An 11,972-nucleotide genomic window follows, 5' to 3' on the forward strand; every position below is an offset into this window, starting at 1 on the left:
CTATGTCAAAAAATTAAACACACCAGCAGTGTGAAGAGACCTGAAAGTGGCACATGGCAGCAGAGTGTGGCGATGGAGACAGCAGCAATGGGAGGCCGTACAGGGACCCATGAGAGACTCTGGACTTGGCAGCAGCATGAGGAGGCGGTATATAGGGGCCCATGGCAGATTAGGGGCCTGGCAGCAGCTATGTGAGGCCCGTAATCTGCCTGCACCCTATGTCAAAAAATTAAACACACCAGCAGTGTGAAGAGACCTGAAAGTGGCACATGGCAGCAGAGTGTGGCGATGGAGACAGCAGCAATGGGAGGCCGTACAGGGACCCATGAGAGACTCTAGACTTGGCAGCAGCATGAGGAGGCGGTATATAGGGGCCCATGGCAGATTAGGGGCCTGGCAGCAGCTATATGAGGCCCGTAATCTGCCTGCACCCTATGTCAAAAAATTAAACACACCAGCAGTGTGAAGAGACCTGAAAGTGGCACATGGCAGCAGAGTGTGGCGATGGAGACAGCAGCAATGGGAGGCCGTACAGGGACCCATGAGAGACTCTGGACTTGGCAGCAGCATGAGGAGGCGGTATATAGGGGCCCATGGCAGATTAGGGGCCTGGCAGCAGCTATGTGAGGCCCGTAATCTGCCTGCACCCTATGTCAAAAAATTAAACACACCAGCAGTGTGAAGAGACCTGAAAGTGGCACATGGCAGCAGAGTGTGGCGATGGAGACAGCAGCAATGGGAGGCCGTACAGGGACCCATGAGAGACTCTAGACTTGGCAGCAGCATGAGGAGGCGGTATATAGGGGCCCATGGCAGATTAGGGGCCTGGCAGCAGCTATGTGAGGCCCGTAATCTGCCTGCACCCTATGTCAAAAAATTAAACACACCAGCAGTGTGAAGAGACCTGAAAGTGGCACATGGCAGCAGAGTGTGGCGATGGAGACAGCAGCAATGGGAGGCCGTACAGGGACCCATGAGAGACTCTGGACTTGGCAGCAGCATGAGGAGGCGGTATATAGGGGCCCATGGCAGATTAGGGGCCTGGCAGCAGCTATGTGAGGCCCGTAATCTGCCTGTACCCTATGTCAAAAAATTAAACACACCAGCAAAGTGTGAAGAGACCTGAAAGTGGCACATGGCAGCAGAGTGTGGCGATGGAGACAGCAGCAATGGGAGGCCGTACAGGGACCCATGAGAGACTCTGGACTTGGCAGCAGCATGAGGAGGCGGTATATAGGGGCCCATGGCAGATTAGGGGCCTGGCAGCAGCTATGTGAGGCCCGTAATCTGCCTGCACCCTATGTCAAAAAATTTAACACACCAGCAGTGTGAAGAGACCTGAAAGTGGCACATGGCAGCAGAGTGTGGCGATGGAGACAGCAGCAATGGGAGGCCATACAGGGACCCATGAGAGACTCTGGACTTGGCAGCAGCATGAGGAGGCGGTATATAGGGGCCCATGGCAGATTAGGGGCCTGGCAGCAGCTATGTGAGGCCCGTAATCTGCCTGCACCCTATGTCAAAAAATTAAACACACCAGCAGTGTGAAGAGACCTGAAAGTGGCACATGGCAGCAGAGTGTGGCGATGGAGACAGCAGCAATGGGAGGCCGTACAGGGACCCATGAGAGACTCTAGACTTGGCAGCAGCATGAGGAGGCGGTATATAGGGGCCCATGGCAGATTAGGGGCCTGGCAGCAGCTATGTGAGGCCCGTAATCTGCCTGCACCCTATGTCAAAAAATTAAACACACCAGCAGTGTGAAGAGACCTGAAAGTGGCACATGGCAGCAGAGTGTGGCGATGGAGACAGCAGCAATGGGAGGCCGTACAGGGACCCATGAGAGACTCTAGACTTGGCAGCAGCATGAGGAGGCGGTATATAGGGGCCCATGGCAGATTAGGGGCCTGGCAGCAGCTATGTGAGGCCCGTAATCTGCCTGCACCCTATGTCAAAAAATTAAACACACCAGCAGTGTGAAGAGACCTGAAAGTGGCACATGGCAGCAGAGTGTGGCGATGGAGACAGCAGCAATGGGAGGCCGTACAGGGACCCATGAGAGACTCTGGACTTGGCAGCAGCATGAGGAGGCGGTATATAGGGGCCCATGGCAGATTAGGGGCCTGGCAGCAGCTATGTGAGGCCCGTAATCTGCCTGCACCCTATGTCAAAAAATTAAACACACCAGCAGTGTGAAGAGACCTGAAAGTGGCACATGGCAGCAGAGTGTGGCGATGGAGACAGCAGCAATGGGAGGCCGTACAGGGACCCATGAGAGACTCTAGACTTGGCAGCAGCATGAGGAGGCGGTATATAGGGGCCCATGGCAGATTAGGGGCCTGGCAGCAGCTATATGAGGCCCGTAATCTGCCTGCACCCTATGTCAAAAAATTAAACACACCAGCAGTGTGAAGAGACCTGAAAGTGGCACATGGCAGCAGAGTGTGGCGATGGAGACAGCAGCAATGGGAGGCCGTACAGGGACCCATGAGAGACTCTGGACTTGGCAGCAGCATGAGGAGGCGGTATATAGGGGCCCATGGCAGATTAGGGGCCTGGCAGCAGCTATGTGAGGCCCGTAATCTGCCTGCACCCTATGTCAAAAAATTAAACACACCAGCAGTGTGAAGAGACCTGAAAGTGGCACATGGCAGCAGAGTGTGGCGATGGAGACAGCAGCAATGGGAGGCCGTACAGGGACCCATGAGAGACTCTAGACTTGGCAGCAGCATGAGGAGGCGGTATATAGGGGCCCATGGCAGATTAGGGGCCTGGCAGCAGCTATGTGAGGCCCGTAATCTGCCTGCACCCTATGTCAAAAAATTAAACACACCAGCAGTGTGAAGAGACCTGAAAGTGGCACATGGCAGCAGAGTGTGGCGATGGAGACAGCAGCAATGGGAGGCCGTACAGGGACCCATGAGAGACTCTAGACTTGGCAGCAGCATGAGGAGGCGGTATATAGGGGCCCATGGCAGATTAGGGGCCTGGCAGCAGCTATGTGAGGCCCGTAATCTGCCTGCACCCTATGTCAAAAAATTTAACACACCAGCAGTGTGAAGAGACCTGAAAGTGGCACATGGCAGCAGAGTGTGGCGATGGAGACAGCAGCAATGGGAGGCCGTACAGGGACCCATGAGAGACTCTGGACTTGGCAGCAGCATGAGGAGGCGGTATATAGGGGCCCATGGCAGATTAGGGGCCTGGCAGCAGCTATGTGAGGCCCGTAATCTGCCTGCACCCTATGTCAAAAAATTAAACACACCAGCAGTGTGAAGAGACCTGAAAGTGGCACATGGCAGCAGAGTGTGGCGATGGAGACAGCAGCAATGGGAGGCCGTACAGGGACCCATGAGAGACTCTAGACTTGGCAGCAGCATGAGGAGGCGGTATATAGGGGCCCATGGCAGATTAGGGGCCTGGCAGCAGCTATGTGAGGCCCGTAATCTGCCTGCACCCTATGTCAAAAAATTAAACACACCAGCAGTGTGAAGAGACCTGAAAGTGGCACATGGCAGCAGAGTGTGGCGATGGAGACAGCAGCAATGGGAGGCCGTACAGGGACCCATGAGAGACTCTAGACTTGGCAGCAGCATGAGGAGGCGGTATATAGGGGCCCATGGCAGATTAGGGGCCTGGCAGCAGCTATGTGAGGCCCGTAATCTGCCTGCACCCTATGTCAAAAAATTTAACACACCAGCAGTGTGAAGAGACCTGAAAGTGGCACATGGCAGCAGAGTGTGGCGATGGAGACAGCAGCAATGGGAGGCCGTACAGGGACCCATGAGAGACTCTGGACTTGGCAGCAGCATGAGGAGGCGGTATATAGGGGCCCATGGCAGATTAGGGGCCTGGCAGCAGCTATGTGAGGCCCGTAATCTGCCTGCACCCTATGTCAAAAAATTAAACACACCAGCAGTGTGAAGAGACCTGAAAGTGGCACATGGCAGCAGAGTGTGGCGATGGAGACAGCAGCAATGGGAGGCCGTACAGGGACCCATGAGAGACTCTAGACTTGGCAGCAGCATGAGGAGGCGGTATATAGGGGCCCATGGCAGATTAGGGGCCTGGCAGCAGCTATGTGAGGCCCGTAATCTGCCTGCACCCTATGTCAAAAAATTAAACACACCAGCAGTGTGAAGAGACCTGAAAGTGGCACATGGCAGCAGAGTGTGGCGATGGAGACAGCAGCAATGGGAGGCCGTACAGGGACCCATGAGAGACTCTGGACTTGGCAGCAGCATGAGGAGGCGGTATATAGGGGCCCATGGCAGATTAGGGGCCTGGCAGCAGCTATGTGAGGCCCGTAATCTGCCTGCACCCTATGTCAAAAAATTAAACACACCAGCAGTGTGAAGAGACCTGAAAGTGGCACATGGCAGCAGAGTGTGGCGATGGAGACAGCAGCAATGGGAGGCCGTACAGGGACCCATGAGAGACTCTGGACTTGGCAGCAGCATGAGGAGGCGGTATATAGGGGCCCATGGCAGATTAGGGGCCTGGCAGCAGCTATGTGAGGCCCGTAATCTGCCTGCACCCTATGTCAAAAAATTAAACACACCAGCAGTGTGAAGAGACCTGAAAGTGGCACATGGCAGCAGAGTGTGGCGATGGAGACAGCAGCAATGGGAGGCCGTACAGGGACCCATGAGAGACTCTAGACTTGGCAGCAGCATGAGGAGGCGGTATATAGGGGCCCATGGCAGATTAGGGGCCTGGCAGCAGCTATGTGAGGCCCGTAATCTGCCTGCACCCTATGTCAAAAAATTAAACACACCAGCAGTGTGAAGAGACCTGAAAGTGGCACATGGCAGCAGAGTGTGGCGATGGAGACAGCAGCAATGGGAGGCCGTACAGGGACCCATGAGAGACTCTAGACTTGGCAGCAGCATGAGGAGGCGGTATATAGGGGCCCATGGCAGATTAGGGGCCTGGCAGCAGCTATGTGAGGCCCGTAATCTGCCTGCACCCTATGTCAAAAAATTAAACACACCAGCAGTGTGAAGAGACCTGAAAGTGGCACATGGCAGCAGAGTGTGGCGATGGAGACAGCAGCAATGGGAGGCCGTACAGGGACCCATGAGAGACTCTAGACTTGGCAGCAGCATGAGGAGGCGGTATATAGGGGCCCATGGCAGATTAGGGGCCTGGCAGCAGCTATGTGAGGCCCGTAATCTGCCTGCACCCTATGTCAAAAAATTAAACACACCAGCAGTGTGAAGAGACCTGAAAGTGGCACATGGCAGCAGAGTGTGGCGATGGAGACAGCAGCAATGGGAGGCCGTACAGGGACCCATGAGAGACTCTGGACTTGGCAGCAGCATGAGGAGGCGGTATATAGGGGCCCATGGCAGATTAGGGGCCTGGCAGCAGCTATGTGAGGCCCGTAATCTGCCTGCACCCTATGTCAAAAAATTAAACACACCAGCAGTGTGAAGAGACCTGAAAGTGGCACATGGCAGCAGAGTGTGGCGATGGAGACAGCAGCAATGGGAGGCCGTACAGGGACCCATGAGAGACTCTGGACTTGGCAGCAGCATGAGGAGGCGGTATATAGGGGCCCATGGCAGATTAGGGGCCTGGCAGCAGCTATGTGAGGCCCGTAATCTGCCTGCACCCTATGTCAAAAAATTAAACACACCAGCAGTGTGAAGAGACCTGAAAGTGGCACATGGCAGCAGAGTGTGGCGATGGAGACAGCAGCAATGGGAGGCCGTACAGGGACCCATGAGAGACTCTGGACCTAGCAGCAGCATGAGGAGGCGGTATATAGGGGCCTATGGCAGATTAGGGGCCTGGCAGCAGCTATAGGAGGCCCGAAATCTGCCAGCACCCTATGTCAAAAAATTAAACACACCAGCAGTGTGAGGAGACCTGAAAGTGGCACATGTTTGAGGCATGATTCATGGCGGATTTAGTCAGTTGTGTCAGGAACTGGTGGTTTGAAATCCAGACTAATCCACGCCTGATTCATTTTCACAAACGTGAGTCTCTCCACACTTTGGGTGGACAGTCGTGTCCTCCGCGGAGTTACAATACCTCCTGCCGCACTAAACACGTGCTCCGATGCCACGCTACTGGCCGGGCATGACAGCCTTTCAAGGGCAAATTCAGCTAGTTGGGGCCAAAGGTCAAGTTTCGTTGCCCAGTAGTCAAGGGGATTGTCTACCTCGGTTGGCAGGGTGCTGTCCAAGTAGGCCCAAGCCTGTTGTTTGAGCTCCTGCTCCAGGTCCACCTGATGCTGCTGCTGCTGCTGCGGCTGGTTAGTAGTTTCCTCACTGCGCTGGTGAAGAAAGCTACTCATCATCGACTGCAGACTGAGGCAGCCGCTGCTGGTGGAGCTGCCACTGCTCCTACCACCCCACCCCTCCCCTGCTGCCATGCCAGCGGAACGCGAGCGCACAGGGCCCACAGTGTCTGAGGATGGACGTTGGCGCACAAAGGCAGAGACCAACTGACTACATAGGTGGTTTTTATAGTACGTAATTTTGGCCTCCCTCTCAGCAGGTGTGAAAAAGGCCACCATTTTGGACCGGTAGCGAGGGTCCAACAAGGTGGACAGCCAAAAGTCATCCCTCTGTCTGATGGTTATTATTCGGCTGTCGCTACGCAAGCAACCGAGCATGCTATGGGCCATTTGTGCCAAGGAATGCGAGGGACTCCCTGCCTCCATCTCCACAGCATACTGCCACGGTGCGTCTGGGTCCTCTGTCTCCTCCTCCTCCTCCTCTACCAGATGCTCCTGCTCCTCCACTCCTGTCCGCTGAGTGGAAAAACCACCCATTTCACTCAATAATTCCTGAGCACAAATGTCCTCCTCTACCTCCTCCTCTTCTTCCTGTCCTGCCCCCACAGGGGTCATGTGGCGTTGAGATCTGTGCGCCACGTCTACCGCACCCTGACCAGCCATTGTTAACAGCATTTGTTCCAGGACGTGCAACAGAGGAATGACGTCGTTCATCCCATAGTCCTGCCGACTCACGAATAGCGTGGCCTCCTCAAAGGGCCTGAGCAAGCGGCAGGTGTCACGCATGAGCTGCCAATGGCTGACATCTAAGTTACACAGGGGAGTACCTTTATCCGCTTGTAACATCAGGAAATCGGTGATGGCCTTTCGCTGCTCGTAAAGGCGGTCTAACATGTGTAGGGTTGAATTCCACCTTGTTGCAACGTCGCAGATCAGGCGATGCTGTGGAATTCCGTTCTGCCGCTGCAGCTCAATGAGGGTGTTCTTTGCGGTGTAGGAATGGCTGAAATGCATGCACAGTTTACGTGACATTTTAAGGATGTCTTGCAGTGGGATGGTGGATTTTAGGAACCGCTTGACAACCAGATTGAACACGTGAGCCATGCATGGCGCATGGCACAACCTTCCTTGACGCAGAGCAGACACCATGTTCTTTCCGTTGTCAGTCAACATGGTTCCGATTTTTAGTTTGCGCGGAGACAGCCATCTGTCGATTTCTCTGTTCATTACACTCAGCAGTTCCTCCCCTGTGTGACTACGTTCGCCAAGGCATACCAGGTGCAGCACAGCGTGACACCGTTGCGCCCTGCACATGTGATATGCCGGTCGGGTAATGGGACTTGGCACGGGGGTGGCGGCTGAGGACACGGCGGAAAAAGAGGTGGTAGAGGCGGACATGCTTGCTGGACCAAGGACGTGCAAACGTGGAGGCAAAAGCGTCGTGACCTGTCCAAGTTGCTGGTGCGGCTGTGCCGGCACCACGTTCACCCAGTGGGCCGTAAATGACATGTACTGTCCCTGACCGTAGTTACAGCTCCACACGTCGGCGCTGCCGTGCACTTTGGCAGAGACCGACATGCTCAAAGACTGGCCCACCATCTCTTCTACATGTGAATGCAGGGCTGGCACTGCCTTTTGGGCAAAGAAATGACGGCTTGGCACTCTCCACCGCGGCGCGGCACAAGCCATCATTTCTCGGAAAGGTGCTGAGTCCACCAGTTGGAAAGGGAGGGACTGCAGCACCAGCAACTTGGACAGGAGGACGTTCAGCTTTTGCACCGTCGGGTGCGTGCTCGCAAACTGTTGTCTCTTGGATACGGATTCCAAGAAAGACTGTTGACGGAATCCGAGAAGAGGAGTAGCAGGAGAAGGAGCATCTGAACGAGCGGAAGATGCCAACGAGCGACAACTCCCCTCAGCAGAGGTGTTGGAGCCTTGACTGGCTGATAGAGGGCGATTGACGACGTCGGGTGACGGAGCAAGTAACGGAGCGGGTGATGGAGCGGGGGCTGGGGCAGGCAGAACCGCCGTATGTTTATCACGGTTTTCCCAGGCCACCGAATGGTGACGCTGCATATGCTGACGCAACGCTGTAGTCCCAACATGGGCCCCCTGGCCACGCTTGCATTTCTGGCCACATAGTCGACATACGGCTACGTTTACTTCCTCGGGCGGCTTGAGGAAAAATTGCCACACCACCGAGTAGGAAACTTTGCCCCCGCTACTCTTCACTGGCTGACTGCTACTTCCTCCGTGCGCACCGGCACCACTACTGGCCGTGGTGGTAGGCTGCAGTGGAGCTGGTGCTCTACTCCGTGGACGTTTGGCTCCACTGACACTGATGCGACCCTGCTGCTGTCTCCTGGGCAACCCACCGACTGTTTTGCTCGCTGCCAAGCTGCCACCCTCTTCTCCTGATGATGCGGAAGAAATTGCCTGATGACGACGAGGCTGCCAAGTGCGATCAACCTCCTCATCATCAAGTAGGGTCTCCGCCTCACTACTAGCCCCCTCGGCTGCGTCTGGGTCAGGAGACAGACCTGTCTCTAGACCGGCTACCGAGCCACTCTCCTCGCCAGTACTTGTTCGCTTGGCTGCTGAAAAGGCCAATGTCTCCCCCCGTTCCTGACCGCCCTCTGTTAGCTCTTCCTCACTGTACAGTGGGGCTGAGCCCACAGCATGCGATACTTCGCTTGGTGAGGGAACAGCAAAGGACAGGGGCAGGTAGAGGACACGTGATTTCAGTGGGCTTGCTCCCGGGCCATGCCAACTAACGGTTGTGTCTGACGTACCCACCGACCGTTGGCTGTAGGTGTCAGAGGTGACCTGGGAAGAGGAAGACGACCGAGCCAACCAATCAATGACGGCAGGGTTGTCGGTGGAGACACGACCGCTGGATGACACCGGGAGCACTGGCCTCTGGCTGCGAATACTGCTGCCTCGACCCCTTCCTCTGCTGCCACGTCTGCTCGCTCCTAAAACATTGCCTCCTCTGCCACTCCTCTGCATGTTGTCTGACATACTATTTAATTCAACGATTAGGTGTCCCTGAGTAACAATTCTCTGGCACTCAGTAACAATTCTGTCTGTCCCTGAGTATGAATTCTGTGGCCCTGAGTAACAATTCTGTGTCTGTGCGAGTAACAATTCTGTGTCTGTGCGAGTAACAATTCTGTGTCTGTGCAAGTAACAATTTTGTGTCTGTGCGAGTAACAATTCTCTGGCACTCAGTAACAATTCTGTCTGTCCCTGAGTAACAATTCTCTGGCACTCAGTAACAATTCTGTCTGTCCCTGAGTAACAATTCTCTGGCACTCAGTAACAATTCTGTCTGTCCCTGAGTATGAATTCTGTGGCCCTGAGTAACAATTCTGTGTCTGTGCAAGTAACAATTTTGTGTCTGTGCGAGTAACAATTCTCTGGCACTCAGTAACAATTCTGTCTGTCCCTGAGTAACAATTCTCTGGCACTCAGTAACAATTCTGTCTGTCCCTGAGTATGAATTCTGTGGCCCTGAGTAACAATTCTGTGTCTGTGCGAGTAACAATTCTGTGTCTGTGCAAGTAACAATTTTGTGTCTGTGCGAGTAACAATTCTCTGGCACTCAGTAACAATTCTGTCTGTCCCTGAGTAACAATTCTCTGGCACTCAGTAACAATTCTGTCTGTCCCTGAGTAACAATTCTCTGGCACTCAGTAACAATTCTGTCTGTCCCTGAGTAACAATTCTCTGGCACTCAGTAACAATTCTGTCTGTCCCTGAGTAACAATTCTCTGGCACTCAGTAACAATTCTGTCTGTCCCTGAGTATGAATTCTGTGGCCCTGAGTAACAATTCTGTGTCTGTGCGAGTAACAATTCTGTGTCTGTGCAAGTAACAATTTTGTGTCTGTGCGAGTAACAATTCTCTGGCACTCAGTAACAATTCTGTCTGTCCCTGAGTAACAATTCTCTGGCACTCAGTAACAATTCTGTCTGTCCCTGAGTAACAATTCTCTGGCACTCAGTAACAATTCTGTCTGTCCCTGAGTATGAATTCTGTGGCCCTGAGTAACAATTCTGTGTCTGTGCGAGTAACAATTCTGTGTCTGTGCAAGTAACAATTTTGTGTCTGTGCGAGTAACAATTCTCTGGCACTCAGTAACAATTCTGTCTGTCCCTGAGTAACAATTCTCTGGCACTCAGTAACAATTCTGTCTGTCCCTAAGTAACAATTCTCTGGCACTCAGTAACAATTCTGTCTGTCCCTGAGTATGAATTCTGTGGCCCTGAGTAACAATTCTGTGTCTGTGCGAGTAACAATTCTGTGTCTGTGCAAGTAACAATTTTGTGTCTGTGCGAGTAACAATTCTCTGGCACTCAGTAACAATTCTGTCTGTCCCTGAGTAACAATTCTCTGGCACTCAGTAACAATTCTGTCTGTCCCTGAGTAACAATTCTCTGGCACTCAGTAACAATTCTGTCTGTCCCTGAGTATGAATTCTGTGGCCCTGAGTAACAATTCTGTGTCTGTGCGAGTAACAATTCTGTGTCTGTGCAAGTAACAATTTTGTGTCTGTGCGAGTAACAATTCTCTGGCACTCAGTAACAATTCTGTCTGTCCCTGAGTAACAATTCTCTGGCACTCAGTAACAATTCTGTCTGTCCCTGAGTAACAATTCTCTGGCACTCAGTAACAATTCTGTCTGTCCCTGAGTAACAATTCTCTGGCACTCAGTAACAATTCTGTGTCTGTGCGAGTAACAATTCTGTGTCTGTGCAAGTAACAATTTTGTGTCTGTGCGAGTAACAATTCTCTGGCACTCAGTAACAATTCTGTCTGTCCCTGAGTAACAATTCTCTGGCACTCAGTAACAATTCTGTCTGTCCCTGAGTAACAATTCTCTGGCACTCAGTAACAATTCTGTCTGTCCCTGAGTATGAATTCTGTGGCCCTGAGTAACAATTCTGTGTCTGTGCGAGTAACAATTCTGTGTCTGTGCAAGTAACAATTTTGTGTCTGTGCGAGTAACAATTCTCTGGCACTCAGTAACAATTCTGTCTGTCCCTGAGTAACAATTCTCTGGCACTCAGTAACAATTCTGTCTGTCCCTGAGTATGAATTCTGTGGCCCTGAGTAACAATTCTGTGTCTGTGCGAGTAACAATTCTGTGTCTGTGCAAGTAACAATTTTGTGTCTGTGCGAGTAACAATTCTCTGGCACTCAGTAACAATTCTGTCTGTCCCTGAGTAACAATTCTCTGGCACTCAGTAACAATTCTGTCTGTCCCTGAGTAACAATTCTCTGGCACTCAGTAACAATTCTGTCTGTCCCTGAGTAACAATTCTCTGGCACTCAGTAACAATTCTGTCTGTCCCTGAGTATGAATTCTGTGGCCCTGAGTAACAATTCTGTCTGTGCGAGTAACAATTCTGTGTCTGTGCAAGTAACAATTTTGTGTCTGTGCGAGTAACAATTCTCTGGCACTCAGTAACAATTCTGTCTGTCCCTGAGTAACAATTCTCTGGCACTCAGTAACAATTCTGTCTGTCCCTGAGTAACAATTCTCTGGCACTCAGTAACAATTCTGTCTGTCCCTGAGTAACAATTCTCTGGCACTCAGTAACAATTCTGTCTGTCCCTGAGTAACAATTCTGTCTGTCCCTGAGTATGAATTCTGTGGCCCTGAGTAAGAATTCTCTGGCACTCAGTAACAATTCTGTCTGTCCCTGAGTAACAATTCTCT

This window comes from Staurois parvus, unplaced genomic scaffold (assembly GCF_062004578.1).
Source record: "Staurois parvus isolate SC_StPar_1 unplaced genomic scaffold, SC_StPar_1.0 ptg000449l, whole genome shotgun sequence".
Classification (NCBI taxonomy): Eukaryota; Metazoa; Chordata; class Amphibia; order Anura; family Ranidae; genus Staurois; species Staurois parvus.